General features: G+C 49.4%; 1 protein-coding gene across 1 annotated transcript in view; it reads left to right on the top strand.

Moving 5' to 3' along the window:
* The first annotated feature begins 5,179 nt into the window (after nt 1-5,179).
* The window catches only part of LOC132570041 (atrial natriuretic peptide receptor 2-like), a 38,208-nt gene continuing 26,694 nt past the window's right edge, over nt 5,180-16,693 (top strand). The window contains exon 1 of the mRNA XM_060236482.1: nt 5,180-5,217. The gene's annotated coding sequence lies outside the window, so the exon portion shown is untranslated. The remainder of the gene's footprint in view (nt 5,218-16,693) is intronic.

A 16,693-nucleotide genomic window follows, 5' to 3' on the forward strand; every position in this document is an offset into this window, starting at 1 on the left:
GGAGGAAATATGAGATTGCTCTATCAAGTTGGGGTCAAGTAAACAAAGGAAACACCCTAAATGAAGTGAAGTTAGCCTCATCCCTCTCAAAAGATTAGCAAATGCAAGTTAGGACTGCCTTAACAAGGTTTCAGTCTATTCTTTTCTAATTTCCTTGGTTGAACCCAGGCAGCTGAGGAAAGATTTACCACTGGAGATTCCAGACCTGTTGTTTTCCTGTCATACAATGTAACTGGTCCTAATGCCACCATTATAGAAAAGTAGATTAAAGCAATGTTAAACCTTGGCCTGGTAGTACCTTTTGAAAGTTCTTTAGCCTCCCCTGTTATTTCAGTGCCAAAACTGGACAACACCATAAGATTCTGTGTGGACTATAGAAGGTTAAACAAAGTGATGGTACCAGATGTTATCCAATGCCCTGGGTGGATGAGCTGGTGGAAAAGATTGGGGCTGCCCACTCTATATCCACTGTATGGAAGGTAGCTAATAGAATATGAACAGGCTTTGCCAGATGTGCAGACATGTAGTTTAAAATGGTGTAAAACAGCAGAACGCGATCCTGGTGCAGTCCGTCAAAGTATTTTCCATCTGTCACAGGAATGTGAGCATCGTGTTTTCCAGGGAGATGTGACAGAGCTCTTTGCATGGATTGAAAAGTTAGACAGTAGTACTTAATGGGATTTTACAGTGTCTGTACACTTGTTGGATCAACTTGGTTTAGTTATTAGATAAATGTTATTGATAATTTAGCCTAAATTTTACCATGATTATGAACATATGAACATATGAAGCTGCCTTATACTGAATCAGACCTTTGGTCCATCAAAGTCAGTATTGTCTTCTCAGACTGGCAGCGGCTCTCCAGGGTCTCAAGCTGAGGTTTTTCACACCTATTTGCCTGGACCCTTTTTTGGAGATGCCAGGGATTGAACCTGGGACCTTCTGTTTCCCAAGCAGATGCTCTACCACTCAGCCACCGTCCCTCCCTAATGATTAATATAACTCTATTGTAGTGAATGTTTTATTGAGGGGTTTTTTTTTAATTATTGAGTCTGTTTGTTGGTTGCTATGGCATTTTGTTGCTTATGCAATAAAGATTGATTGATTGTGTAGTTTATATTATTATATGCTTCCTCTGCCATACAATAAACAAATATAGTTCCATCTCTCAAGCCTATGAACCTACTCACAAGCCTTGAACATTGTCCAGTGGGCAAGCAGACACCTGGACTTCACCTTCTTGAGAACTTCTAGTATATACACAGATGATTGAAAGAGAAAGGTGGGATAAGAGGAGACTCCACTCTTGCCCCTGAGGGAAAATTTACATGAATGCTCCAGAAAGCAAGGACGACAATTTGAGGGTGTACAACAGCTCCCAACAATTTCTCTCTCCCCAAATAACTGCTCTTGTTGAGTAAGAGATAGTTTGACATGCTATTCTAAGCAAAAACTCTTCCCCACGAGGCCCATTGAAGTCAACAGGTTTAGAAGGGTGTTAGAATCAGTTTAGGATTGCTCTGTAAAGACCATCAGCTCAAGGGCTCTAGAAATGACTCAGAAAGTTAGTCTCATACGGCCTACAGCAACAGCTCAAGAGACTTGCAGTTCTGTCCTCCTTGCCTGTTTCTTTCCCTCTTTTTAACAGCAAACCACTTTAAGCCTGACACTTCACCTCAATTAAGAATATAAGAAAAGCCCTGCTGGATCAGCCCAGTGGTCCATCTAGTCCAGCATCCTGTCTCAATTAGTGGCCAACCAGTTCCTCTGGAGGTCCAACAACAGGGCATAGAGGCCGGATGCTGACTCCCCCTGGCTTTGGGATTCATAGGCTTAGTGCCTCTGAATGTGGAGTTCCCATCGGTTGCCATGGCTAGTAGCCACTGATAGACTTGTCCTCCATGAATCTATCGCATCCTCTATAAAGCTGCTTATTCGTGTGTCCGTTGCTACTTCCTCTGGCAGCAAATCCCACATTTTAATCCCTCTCTGTGGAAAGTAGGAGTTCTCAGCTGGATTGTCTGCCTGTCCTTTTGTCTATCCTGAACCTACTGCCCAGCAGCTTCATTGGATCCTCTCAAGTTTGAGTATTTTGAGAGGGGAGGAAAGTTCACGGTCAGCTCTCTCCGCCCCATGGATTATTTTATAAACTTGTCATGTCCCCCTCCACACCCTTAGGTGTCTTCTAAACTGGAAAGTCCCAGACTCTTCAGACTCTTAGGGGCTCCAACCCTAATCCTCATCTGGTTGTCCTGCTCCGGACTTTTTCCAGCTCTGCAATATCCTTTTGGAGATACGGTGACCAGAACTGTACACAGGATTCCAGTGAGGTCACACCATTGATCTATAGCAGGGCTGGCCAAACCTGCTTAACGTAAGAGCCGCAGAATAAGCGTCAGATGTTTGAAAGCCGCAAGGCATGAATGTCAGACATTTGAGAGCCGCAAGAAAGGAAGGAAAGGTGGAAAGAGAGATGGTGGAAAGAGCAACTTAATTTTAAATACATTCTCCAAGTCGCCAGCTGGTTTGGCTTGGAGAAGTGATTTAAAGAAACAAATGCCTTCTCCAAGCCAACCAACAGAGTAGCAGGGGCTTCAAGAGCCACATGTGGCTCTCGAACCACAGTTTGGCCACCCCTGATCAATAGAGCATTACAATATTGGTCATTTGCCCCTCCCCCCATATTTCCCTAGCAGCCCTTACAGCCATTCCCCTCCCTCCTCTCCACCACCTTATCCCCCCTTACATCTCTTCCCCTGGCAGCCACTGTTTCTTCTCCACCTCTCTGATACACCCTTCCCTCCCCCACCGTGCGTTTTTTTTTTTTTTTTTTGCTTTAACTGTTCCCTCCTCTCCAGTTTCAGTCATCCAATCCCATCCCATTTTATCGCATTCAGTTTATTTCCCCCTCCCCCAGTATTGGTACTAACCGAGGCTGAGAATTCTCAGCAAAGTTGGGAAGTAAGATCTGGGCAAATACATATGCATGTCAACAAATATTATTATTTCCTTGTCTATTTTCACGGAAGGGCAATAATCAAACTGAGTAGGATGGCTTAGGAAAGAAATGAAGTATTGACAATATCTTTTTTTTTTAGTCTATCCTTTATTTTTATACTAAATTTAGATGTTTGGCTTTAAATGTCATTTTCTTTTATAATATAATTGTATTGCCTCCTACTTCCTATTACTTGGACTCTCATGAACAAATTCCTAATAAAGGTTTCAGTATCAGTAATATTGGCCATAAGAGAAGCCACGTTGGATCAGGCCAGTGGCCCAGTGGCCCATCAGGCCAGTGGCCCATCCAGTCCAACACTCTGTGTCGCACAGTGGCCAAAAAAAAAAAAACCCAAGTGCCATCAGAAGGTTCACAAGTGGGTCTAGAAGCCTTTCCACTTGGCCATTTTATTCTCATTCCTTTTCCTAATCTCAAAGAAAGTTTGCCTTTTTCACCACTGCAGCACACTGGGTTGACAGGTTCACTGAGCTGTCCACTAAGACCCCGAGTTCTTTTTCCCTCTCGGTCTCAGCAACTTCAATCTCATTAGACTACCCTTGAAACAGGGATATTTTTTGTTCTGTTGTGCATCACCTTCATGCCAACACCGAACTTCATTTGCCAGATTGTCTTCTACTCACCCGGTTTGTGGAGTGAGCCAGGCTTGGATGGTTTTCTATTCTATGTCCTTGAACCTCTTCAGGGCCAGTTTGGTGTAGCAGTTAAGTGTGCGGACTCTTAGCTGGGAGAACCGGGTTTGATTCCCCACTCCTCCACTTGCATCTGCTGGAATGGCCTTGGGACAGCCATAGTTCTCGCAGGAGTTGTCCTTGAAAGGGCAACTTCTGTCAGAGCTCTCCCAGCCCCACCCACCTCACAGGGTGTCTATTGTGGGGGGGAGAAGATATAGGAGACTGTAAGCCGCTCTGAGTCTCTGATTCAGAGAGAAGGGTGAGGTATAAATCTGCAGTCATCTTCTTCTTCCTTCTGTAACTGTAATTTCTGTTGGGAACCCCAGTGCAGCGGGGAAGGCATGGACTTGTCTTGGGGTGGGGAAATACTCCTGAGCAATGTCCACTCCCCTTCCATAAATTCGCCAAAGTAGGGGGACTTTGAGGGGGGGAGGTTGGGATCCAGCCTCCCAGCGTGGTTGCGGTAGGTGATTTGAAGATAACTTGAAGAGGGTTTAATGCATCTTTCCACAATATGGGGTGAGGATATCTGGGGGCGCCTGGTGGTGCCATGCCAATGAAGGGGGTTTGGGGTTGTTCCTTTAAGACAATTGCGGGAACTCAGGCGGATTCATTGACAATCCTCGACGGGGACAATGAGGCCCTTCCGCTCTGGTTCCTGCATCCGGGAGGAGAGCTGCGCGGGAGGGCGCAGAGGGGGGGGGGGGTGGCCGCCTCCAACTTCGCACCGCCCCTTCCTAGGGGCGCCTTTTTCCGAGGGAGCGCAGCGCGGCAGCCCCCCAGACGGGTTCTGTCTGGCTTCTGCCGCGGAGAGTTCCTCGCCCGCTCCGTCCATGGCCGCGTCGCTGCTGCTCCTTGGGGCCCTGATGACCCTCACGGCGCTCTCCTCCTCCAAAGCCCGGTCCTTAACCGCTAAGGCCAGCGCCGCCCCGACGTTGGTGACGGTGGGGGTGCTGCTGCCGGGGCGCAACCTGAGCTACTCCTGGGCCCGGCCGCGCGTCCAACCCGCCCTGAGCCTGGCCCTGGAGGCGCTGCAGCCCCAACTGCGCCCCCTAGGCCTCGCCGTGCGCACCGCCTTCGCCTCCACCGAGAACCAGGACGGCATCTGCGACCCCCAAGTGGCCCTCGCCGAGGCCACGCAGCTGATGAACACCCAGGACATCGACGTGCTGCTCGGGCTGGGTTGCATCAACGCACTCCCCCTAGTGGCGCCCTTGGCCCAGCGCTGGCAGCTGCCGCTCCTTCGAGCAGGGGCCTACAAGAGGGGCCCAGATTACCGCACCACCGTCTACGCAGGCCCGGCGGGGCCCGACCTCCGCGCCTTCCTGGCCCAGCTGCTCCGGAGTTTCAACTGGACCTCCCGCGCCGTCCTGCTGGTCAGCCCCGAGGGGGATCCCTCGCAATACTATTCCCCCTTGTTGAGCTTGGAGGAGGAGCTGGCGGACAGCCGCAGCTTCACCACCCGCATTCACCAGTATCAGCAGCCAGGCGAGGCTGTCCGGTTCATCCAGGCCAACGGGAGAGGTGAGTGACTCCGGCCAGGCGGGAGCCAGAGGGCTTTCAGCAGGACAACGCTGGCCAGCCCTCCCGCCAGCCCATCCGAAGCCACTCTCCCCCCTCCCTCCACAGCTCTGGGAGTAGGGCTTGCAGCCGCCCCCTGGACTCCTAGGGCAGGGGTCCCCAACCTCTGGGCCAAGGACCGGTACCGGTCCATAGCCTGTTAGCAACCGGGCCATGAGTTATGTAATTATTTCATTATATATTGCAATGTAATAATAAAAACGAAGAGCACAATTGTATCATCCCAAAACTATTCCCCCCCCCCAGTGGAAAAAATTGTCTTCCACAAAACCGGTCCCTGGTGTCAAAAAGGTTGGGGACTGCTGTCCTAGGGCATTGCACCCCATGTGCTCCCCCCTCCCGCCTTGCGAACAAGCAGGGACTTCCCCTGGAAGAGAAGGCCAGTGGGTGAGGAGGACTTATGGCAGAGGGCTGGAAGGCAGCAGGCCTAGAAATTCAGGTTGAACAGAAGGGAGGGGAGGCAGAACATAAGAGAAGCCATGTTGGAGCCCATCCAGTCCAACACTCTGTGTCACACAGTGTCCAAAAAAACCCCAAGTGACATCAGGAGGTCCATCAGTGGGGCCAGGACACTAGAAGCCCTCCCACTGTGCCCCCCCCCCAAGCACCAAGAATACAGAGCATCTCTGCCCCAGACAGAGAGTTCCAACAATACGCTGTGCCTAATAGCCACTGATGGACCTCTGCTCCAATCCAATCTCTTCTTGAAGCTGTCTATGCTTGCAGCCGCCGCCATCTCCTGTGGCAGTGAATTCCATGTGTTAATCGCCCTTTGGGTGAAGAAGGACTTCCTTTTATCAGTTCTAACCCGACTGCTCAGCAGTTTCATTGAATGTCCACGAGTTCTCGTATTGTGAGAAAGGGAGAAAAGGACTTCTTTCTCTACTTTCTCCATCCCATGCATAATCTTGTAAACCTCTATCATGTCACCCCTCAGTCAACGTTTCTGCAAGCTAAAGAGCGCCAAGCGTTTTAACCTTTCTTCATAGCGAAACTGTTCCGACCCTTTAATCATTCGAGTTGCCCTTTTAGCACTTTTTCCAATGGTATAATATCTTTTTTGGGGTGTGGTGACCAGAATTGTACAAATTATTCCAAATGAGGCCTCACCGTCGATTGATACAAGGGTATTATGATACTGGCTGATTTGTTTTCAATTCCCTTCCTAAGGGAGTCACCGCCCCCAGACCCCCTCCTGCCTTGGCCCCCTCTTTCACCCCACTCCACTCCTACAAGCTTGGGAGTTTCCTCCTACTCGCAGAGTGTTGTAGGGGACCACCTCTGCCTGATGCATGGGAGAAAAGGCCGCACCACGTGTCCCAAGTCTCCCTCCTTAAACTGAAGAGGAGTGGAAGGAGTGGAAGGAAGCCGAGGGAGGGCAAAAAAGGGGGTCACCTATTGCACTGCTCTGAGTCTTTCATCCAAACCCCTCTTTTTGTGTAGTGGTGAAGTGCACGGACTCTTACCTGGGAGTACCAGGTTTGCACTTGCTGGAATGGCCTTGGGTCAGCCATAGGGTACGTAGGAAGGGGAGCTGCTGTAAGAGCTCTCTTAGCCCCACCTACCTCACAGGGTATCTGTTGTGTGTGGAGAGGAGGTAAAGGAGATTGTGACCGCTCTGAGACTCAGAGTACAGGGTGGGATATAAATCCAATATCATCATCATCTTCTTAATGGGAGCCTGGCTGCTGCCCCTCGGGATTGAGCTACGGTCAGATCGAGATGATCTGAAATAGATCCTCCTGAATCACCCACATTCTAACCCACCATCCCATTAAAGGGCCTTGTTTCATAATGCCCGTAAGTGGCATCACGGATCTAATGCTGTGGCACAAAAACTGCTTTGCAAAATGTGGAGCTTCTGGATTTAGAAAGTGCCCAGAAATGCCCACCGGTCCAGACTGGGGCTCTCCAGCTGTCAGCAGGGGCAAGCTGCCTGGGTCAAGTTCTGCTCTCACCCTGGGACATTTGCATTGGCCACCAGCTACTTCCTGGAGCTAGTTTCATCTTGAAAGTCTCAAATGACTGCCCAGTTCCTTTAGGGCTTTACCTGTGAGCTGGGCGTTGTTGTTTTTTTTTTTAGCAGGGACTCCTTTGCATATTAGGCCACACCCCCTGACGATGTAGCCAATCCTCCTGGAGCTTACAGTAAGCCCTGTAGCAAGAGCCCTGTAAGCTCTTGGAGGATTGGCTATATCATCAGGGGGTGTGACCTAATATGCAAAGGAGTTCCTGATACAAAATACCCCCTGTGCTGTAAGAGTTTGCCTCCCAGGCCCTACTTCATGCCCCCACCTCTTGGGAAAAGGGGGTATGGATGTACAAAAGGCTGTTGCAACCTGGCAACAGTAGTTCCCGCAGCTGAGAATGAAACGTCTGGAAGAAAAACTTTCTCCAGTAGAACACGGCACTTGAGCCCAAAAGATTCTACAAACCCTAATGAATAGTAGTTCCCTGACTCTGGGACTTCTTCCCAAAGGAAGTTCAGTAAGAGAAGCTTGTGTCTGTGTTCCCTCACTTCTCCTGTAGTACCAGGGCCTGATTAACAAGTAGGCACTGGCCTTTAGGGGCCCGGGATGGCTTTTCCCTCTGGTTTCCCCCCTGCTTGCAGCCCTCCCAGCCTGTACCTGCAGCCAGCAAGTGAGCTGCTCTTTGCCTGACTTGCCTGATGTGGCTGCTGCTGGCGTCGTTGCCGAGTTTGCCTCTCTCTGCCTCTCCCTGCAGCTTCGTCAACAGGGCTTTTGAGAAGGTGCCGGTACTCTGACTCTGAGATAATTTGCAAGGGGGCCCCCAAGATTTCGAGGGTTTCATCCGGCACTGCGTAGTCTTTTTTAAAACATGAAGGCAGCAATTCTAAGCCGGTCTACTTGGCAGTAAGTCCCATTTTGTTCTTTCCAATCTGCTGGTTCAGTGGGTGACTTTTCGGTCCTTGAACCCCCTTATGAAGCTATAATTGCATGTCTTGTGAGAGCCTGCATAGTTTAGTGGTTAAGAGTGGCCGACCCTAATCTGGAGATCAAGTCCCCACTCCTCCACATAAAGTCTGTGGGGTGAATTTGGGCTAGTCACAGTTCTCTCCGAACTCTCTCAGCCCTATTGAATATTGTTTAGTAAAAAAATTTTTTGGTATTACATGCATTAGTAAAAACCCTCACAGAGTGTTCTATATTTTTTTGCCATCTACCTCACGAGCAGTGTTCCCTCTAAGCTGAGTTAGTGTGAGCTAGCTCACAATTTTTTAGTCTCCGGCTCACACATTTTTGTCTCAACTCAGGAAAAATGGCCCCAGAGCAAACTAATTTATGCAGCAGCTCACAAGTTTAATGCCAGTAGCTCGCAAAGTAGAATTTTTGCTCGCGAGACTGCAGCTTAGAGGCTCGCAAGGTGCCTGATGTGGGGAGAGGAAGGGAAGAAAAATGAAAATCACCTTCAGACAGGTTTTTGTGACATGGTGATGCCAAGAGGCAGTGGATCCATTTTTTGTTCTGGTGTAGTCTGTGCACTTTGATGTTTCATGTTGCGTCAATACTTTTTCTGCAATCCACTTTAAGTCCCAGTGCGAAAGGCAGGCTGTAAGTAGTATAATGTTTATTAAAATTGGGGTCTGGTAAAATCCGTACACAAATGGCAAACATCTACAAGGATCCATATTTTTAATGCATTTTGTAAAAATGATGCACCAGGAAATATGCGGTGTTTGTGATCCAGTTCATTGACATGGGTGTGCTGTATGTTTAGACTATGGCTTTGGATGGAGCCTAGGTGAAAAATCTTTAAGGATGCAAAAAGCACACCCATTATTTTTAATAATAATAATAATAATAATAAATTTATTCTTATATCCCGCCCTCCCCTGCCAAAGGCAGGCTCAGGGCGGCTCAAAGGACATGGTATATACGATGATTACAATAAAATACAATCATTCCTATAAAAACAATTTAAAATATAAAATATAGTTAGGTTACAGTCATAAATTAAGTTAAAAGTTAAATAAAACATTTAAACGTTATAAGTTATTAATTAAGGTGCTACAATTCAGGATATGTATAGGATGGCTAGATGTCAATTAACCCAGTTCCATCTTAAAAGCGAGCTGAAAGAGGGCGGTTTTGCAAGCCCTGCGGAATTGATTCAGGTCTCACAGGGCTCGCACCTCCTCAGGTAGTTGATTCCACCATTGGGGAGCCATTGTTGAGAAGGCTTGCTCCCTCGTTGTTTTCAATCTAGCCTCCCTTGGCCCAGGATTTTTAGAAGATTTTGGGAACTAGACCTCAGTGCTCTCTGGGGGACATATGGAGAGAGGCGGTCCCTAAGGTAGGCAGGTCCTCGGCCATATAGGGCTTTAAAGGTAATAACCAGCACCTTATAACGAACTCGGTACACAATTGGCACCCAGTGCAGCTCCCGTAGCCTAGGCTGCACGTGTTCCCACCAAGGTAGTCCCACTAACAGCCTGGCCGCCGCGTTCTGCACTAACTGCAGTTTCCGTGTTCGGTATAAGGGCAGCCCCATGTAGAGGGCGTTACAGTAGTCCAGCCTCGAGGTCACCGTTGCATGGATCACAGTTGCCAGGTCGCTATGTTTCAGGAAGGGGGCCAACCGCCTCGCCTTGCACCAGGAAATAGTTTGTAGACATCATTTTTACACTATGGTGTAAAATTAGTTTTGTAGACATCATTTTTACACTATGTCTACAAATTAGTTTGTAGACATAATTTTTACACTATGGCAGGGCTGTGAAATGTTGGGTCCATGATTTCTATTGTTTCGTTCATGGCAAGCTGTGATACAGTAGTGGTACTCTGTTGTTTCAGTAGCCCTGTTTCTATATTTCAAATAAATGCACATACAATCCACTGTACATGCATACATCTGTTTTGTAAGGAAGACCCAATGCATTTTCACTCAACCAATGATGTTGGGGACCGGTACCATATAAATGTGGGGTTTGTACCACATGGTCAGCTGTGCTTGCGTTAACTGTAACATGAGCATTACTCAACTCATCTGTAAGGAAAAAGCAGGTACACTGTGTATTAGGACTGTAAGTGTGTCCGTTGTAACTTGTCAACAGAGCTTATGTAATAATGATATGAATTCATGAAGATCTGTCCCCGAATCCACCTTTTTGCACATGGTACTAGCCAAAGAATTGGATAAATGTTTTCATTGCGTATTGTGGAGCAGAGCCATTAGTGGCTATTAGCCACAGCATATTGTTTGAACTCTCTGTCTGGGGCAGTGATGCTCTGTATTCTTGGTGCTTGGGGGGGGGCACAGTGGGAGGGCTTCTAGCCCCACTGGTGGACCTCCTGATGGCACTTGGGTTTTTTGGCCACTGTGTGACACAGTGTGTTGGACTGAATGGGCCATTAGCCTGACCCAACATGGCTTTTCTTATGTTCTTAGTTTGTAGACATCAGTGTGCTCTATGTATATTCTAGGGTTCAGTGTAAAAACCCTGAAGAGCCATGAAGATTTCTGCTTTGAATCCATTTTTTGTGTGTGGTGGGGTGGCCCTTTGGTGGTTCCGTGAAGCACCGGATCTTTGTTGTCTGAGGTTCAGTTTATGGATGTTAAGCGATATAACTTTACAGTGAATTTTAGTGATGTCCATGTAAAAGTCAAGAGAATCCATCCACCGTGGCACCGTGAATTTCTGGGTCCATGACTTAAAGTGCAGCCTGAGGAAATGTCCTTGTTAATTGATGGGAGTGAGGAGGACATGGATGGGAAACTGGCTGCCAGGACTGGGGAGGGGAGACTGCTCCACAAGCCAGAGAATGCAGAGCATCTTAGTCAAGCCTTGTGCTTCAGGCATGGCTGAGGAGCACATTGCCCTCACCAGCGGCCCTCTGTTCCTTGCTTGTGTCTGACACACACTTCTCTGGTTGCTCTGGTTTCTCCTTAGTGGTCTGCATCTTTGGCTCCCTGGAGATGTTGCAGGAGATGATGCGCTTGGTGCAGGCTCAGAACATGACCAGCGGTGACTACGTTTTCATCTATGTGGACATTTTTGGGGAAAGCCTGAGAGCTGAGGAGCATCGCAAGGCAGCCAAGCCCTGGCAGAGCAAAGAGAGCCCATCTATGGGAGACCTCCGAGAGGCCTTCCAGGTAAGCCCAGGACTCTGCTGCAGGGAGGGGAGGGAAATTAGAGAACTGAGGATTGGTGCTGGAATTATCCCAAAGGACATTGCCTTCCCTGGGTGTGTTGCAATGCAAGCATAAGGGCATGGTGGGATTTGGGGAGGTCCACAGTATAATATGTTGGGCCACAGCAAAATCAAGCCCTGCAGTAATTCTGAGCAGGTGCAGAGATCTTTCCCCTTAGGAGTGAGTCCCCACAGCCAGACTCTTTACCTCGACATGCAGGGAAGGGAAGTTTGCTTCTGGGCTCCTCCAGACTGAGCCACAGCCTGTCTAGTGAAGGAGAGTGGTCTACAGATGGGGGTCTGCCTTGGCTGGGCACTTGGAAGGGGTATTAGGAAAGTCCTCCTTCAGCAGATGGGGGTTTTTTGGGTCTTCTGTGCAGTCCCAAGTTGGGATGGCACAGGCCCGTGTGTGTGCCTGCACAGAAGGCAATGCGAGGAACAACAGTGACCTGTTTTCTACCTGGATGAAGTATTATGGAGCCTCTGGCCCCCATTCTGTGTGTAGAGGCAAGCATTTCTGGGTCAGAATCCCTTGTCTCAAAGGGAGATGAGAGGGGAGCAGGGGAGGCTGGCCCTCCAAGATGGGAGAGTCTTTTCCATGCTTCAGGAGACCGGCCCTGGCAGAGTTCTGGCCTAGCTAACCTGCTGGTGTGTCTTCTGAGTGCCCAGACCTGCCCAGGAGCTCCTCAAGGAGTCCCTTGACCTTTTCCTCTAATTGCAGACGGTGCTGGTGGTCACTCCCCATGAGCCCCAAACTCCTGAATACCGGCATTTCCAGAGCCAGCTGATCCTGCGTGCCCAGAGGGACTTTGGTGTGACCGTGAATTACACAATGGTAAATCCACACACCCCTGTTTGTATACTGAGCTCAGTTATTATGGGATAGAGCTCAGGGCCCTGTGAGAAGTGAGATGAGAGAGATCAGCCAGCATTCTGGGGCCAAAATCACTTTACACCTTGGCCTTGGGAATCTCCTCTTGTGACAAAGAAATTACCGAGGAGACAAGGTTCCCTCTAAGCTGCAGAGTCTTGTGAGCAAAAATTCTTTGTGAGCTACTGGCATGAAAGCTGCTGCCTAAATTAGTGTGCTGTGGGGCCATCCTTCCTGAGCTAAGACAAAAATGTGTGAGCTGGAGGCTAAAAATCTGTGAGCTAGCTCACGCTAACTCAACTTAGAGGGAACTTCTAGGAGATCCCTTAGGTTTGGGGTTGAAGAAGGCAGCTGTGGCTTGGCTTTGCAGGTGGGTCATAAGGATTGGCTTGATAAATCCTGGTCAAAATTAGCCCTTGATCATGCAGGGCATTTACAGTGGCCTTCTTGGTAGTTCTCTCCTCTGGGTGACCATTGTCGTTTCTTTGTACCTGGCTTTCTTGGTTGCTGTCCTTTTGTTTTTAGTTGTGCTCCCTGTGTGTGTGTGTGTGTTTCAGCCTTGTGGCTGACCACCACCCCCTCCTTCCCCCTTTCCTCATGTTCACTTCTTGCACCCAAGGCCCTTCCAGCTTGCCAGAGGCATGGTGGTCACCGGACCCACATAAACAGAGAGATATCCTTCAGTTCCCAGAGTTAAACCCCCTGGGGGTCAGTCAGCAGTTTTTCTTCAGGCCAGTTTGGCAAGGGATTCTGGAGGTCTTTGCCATTTTCTGGGCATGGAGCAGGGGTCTCTGGGGGTGTATGTGTGTGTAGAGGGGAGGCATTTGTGAAGTTCCTGCATTGTGCAGGGGGTTGGACTAGAGGTCCCTTCCAACTCTATGATTCCCCAGCAAAGGAGAAGCTGCTGATCTGGAGGCATTCGGAGGCCCTCTGGCTCCCAGACATTTGAGCTGCACCATCATGGCCACCGCATGGCAGTTCTTGTGGCTCCACTAGCAGAGCTGTGTCCAGAATTGTCCCCAGTGATGACCTCCAAATCTAAGGCAGTGGCTGGGTGGGGTCAGGGTAGTTCCATAATGTTTTTCTCTCTCTGCCTCACTGTAGCACATGAATCTGGTGGCCGGCTGCTTCCACGATGTGCTGCTGCTGTATCTCAAGGCCCTGAATGAAACGCTGCATCATCTTGGAACCAAGAGGGACACCAGCCGCATCCTGGAGAAGATGAGGGGCCACAAATTCCAGGGTATTGGATGCTTGGTGGAGGGAGAAGAATGGCAGGGGGTGGAGGACGGGGAGTTTGGGGGAAGGCAGCAAGTGGATGCCCCGGGCTGAGTCAGATCAGGCCAGGAGGGAGCAGGAGAGGGTGGGGATGGGGGAGAGAGGCTGGCTTTCGAGAGGAGCTGCCCCAGTGTCAAGTCTCTGTAAAACTTTGGTCAAGCCTGTACTTAACATTTGCTCAGGCAAGGAGCCTTCTGGGTAAAGCCCATCTGTATTTCAATACTGCTAGCTGGACCTCTCCCTACCTCCCTCCTTTTCCTTTGTTATGTAGCATTGCTTTGAAATGGGAATATGTGAATGTTTTATCTGAGCCTTCTCAGGCCTGACATCGGGGGGGGGGAGGTTGGAGCCAGAGACGCTCAAGGCCAAAACAGGCCTGAGAACGAATTTGTAACATCAGTGTGTGAATGTGCCCTGCATAGTGCCCCTCCCTTAAGAATCCCTTTGAAGTGTACCTTATATGATTGCATTTTGCTGTATGATCTTTAGTCTTTCAATCTGAACCTGACCAAGTACAACAGTATCAATAAACTAGCTACTTTGTTTCAACAACGACTCATTATTGAATCTGGAGACTTGACACCCAGAGCCTGTTCAAGAGGCAAACTCAGCCGTGGTTCATGAGTGATAACTGATGCCAGGGGGCGCATAGAAATTATGTGTGTTTCCTTCCCTGCCCCCACCCATCCAGGCATCACTGGGATGGTGACCATCAACAGCAACGATGACCGAGAGATGGATTTCGACCTTTGGGCCATGAGGGATGCAGAGAGTGGAGAATACCAGGTGCGTGTAGGGAAGGAAGGTGTCTGCTATGTTAGGTGGGGGAGGGTCCCCATGCAGCCCCACTGGGTCGAAGAAGGAGGAGGAGGACTGCAGATTAATACCCCACCTTTCTCTCTGAATCACAGTCTCCTATATCTTCTCCCCCCACAACAGACGCCCTGTGAGGTGGGTGGGGCTGAGAGAGCCAGTTTGGTGTAGTGGTTAAGTGTGCGGACTCTTATCTGGGAGAGCCAGGTTTGATTCCCTACTCCTCCACTTACACCTGCTAGCATGACCTTGGGTCAGCCATAGCTCTGGTAGGAGTTGTCCTTGAAAAGGCAGCTGCTGTGAGAGCCCTCTCCAGCCCCACCCACCTCACAGGGGAGGAAGGTAAAGGAGATTGTGAGCCGCTCTGAGACTCTTCGGAGTGGAGGGCAGGATATAAATCCAATATCTTTTTAATAGCAGCTGCCCTTTCAAGGGCAACTCCTACGAGAGCTATGGCTGACCCAAGGCCATTCCAGCGGGTGCAACTGGAGGAGTGGGGAATCAAACCCGGTTCTCCCAGATAAGAGTCCGCACACTAAACCACTACACCAAACTGGCTCTGCACCAAACTGAAGATGCAACGGAGGACTGATTGTGCTTCCCTTTGGCCCCTCTGTTCTGTTCCACATCTCCATGAAGCTGCTGAAAGAGGCCATTCGAAGATGTGAGCAACGCTGTTACCGGTATTAAGGTGGCACCCAGTTCTCTTGCTTCAGACAGGGGGCAGCGCCAAACTACTGTTCCATGTTGTGTGTGGAGAAGACGACGACATTGGATTTATAGCCCGCCTTCCACTCCAAATCTCAGAGTCTCAGAGCGGCTCACAGTCTCCTTTATCTTCCTCACAACAGACACCCTGTGAGGTGCGTGGGGCTGAGAGAGCTCTCACAGCAGTTGCCATTTCAAGGACAACTCCTGAGATAGCTACGGCTAACCCGAGGCCATTCCAGCAGCTGCAAGTGGAGGAGTGGGGGAAACCCGGTTCTCCCAGATAAGAGTCCATGCACTTAACCACTACACCAAACTGGCTCTCCTGAAAGGGCTTGTGTTCCCCATAGAGGCACACAAGAACCCTGAGTGGGAGTGGGGGACCTGAGGGCGATGGGAGGGTGAAATGCCAGGACCTCCAGGCATTTCAGTTTGGGTAGGATTCTGGGAAGCTGCAATAGATGTGGAGGAAAGTACACTCTGGGTCTGTGGTCTGAATCTAGTTTCTTCTTCCCACAGGTGGTGGGTCATTACGTGGGACCAGAGAAGTGGATCAACTGGACGGGGCCCATCCTTTGGAAGAAGTGGGGTCCTCCTCTTGACAACCCAAACTGTGTCTTCAACATGGATGACCCCTCCTGTGCTAAAGGTGGGTATTTCTGGGGTAAAGGAAACTGGTTTCATTGGATTGTCCAGATTGGCCATTCCTAAGCCATTCATCTCCTCCAGTGGTGATCCATCTGTTAGGCAGGAAAACCTTAAGTAGGAATGTTCAGACGCCTGCCATTTTGGCTCACGTTCTGCTCTCTGGTTGGGAGCACAGAGCTGATTTTCCACCAAGCAGTTTGGCTGTTGAGAAGCCGCTGGCATCTTTTCATTGGGTAAGTTTTTGCATATTCATACAGTACCATTAGGATTATTTCATATCTGCCTGTTCTCACACCTCTGAATGGGAGTCCTGGTGTCTTCCTCTCACAGAGACCCCCTGTCACTGCTCACTGCATGGCAACGTATCCTGAAAACATGGACAGAGCAAACTGACTGTAGTGATTGTGTATTAAAAAAGAAAAACACCTCTTACCATTTGGTGCTCATTTCATTCTTTGTTATCATCAGGAGTTTCCACACGCACATTTTTGCTCAGCCTTCTGGGGTTTTAGCCCTTTCCTCCCTCCGTGTCATTTGATTAGCTGGAGGAGCCTCAGTTTCACCTTCTGTGCAGATGCAAATTGCCTTGAAAGGGAGAAGGAAGTGAAACTGAAGCACCACAGTGAGTACTTATTTCTCCAGCACGTGAACGAGTTGAGGTTTTGGTGGTTTCTAAATGAGTGCTTTTTTTTTTTTTACTTTGCTGGTATGATGCGTTTGTCTTCAGAGCAAGACAGCAGGAAAATCTAGGCCCGCAAGTGATGCATATCTGGTTTCCGCCGCTGGGAGAGAGGCATTCTGTTCGCCATCCCCAGTGCACTCTTCCGCCCACACTCCACGGCTTGAAGGGGCGCTTTCAGACTGCTGGGCTGGTCTCCCCTAAGTAGGGATGCTCAAACACTCACCGGTTCAGCTCACCCTCTGCTTTCCTGTTGGAGCAGGAAGCAGA

Source organism: Heteronotia binoei, chromosome 4 (genome assembly GCF_032191835.1).
Source record: "Heteronotia binoei isolate CCM8104 ecotype False Entrance Well chromosome 4, APGP_CSIRO_Hbin_v1, whole genome shotgun sequence".
NCBI lineage: Eukaryota > Metazoa > Chordata > Lepidosauria > Squamata > Gekkonidae > Heteronotia > Heteronotia binoei.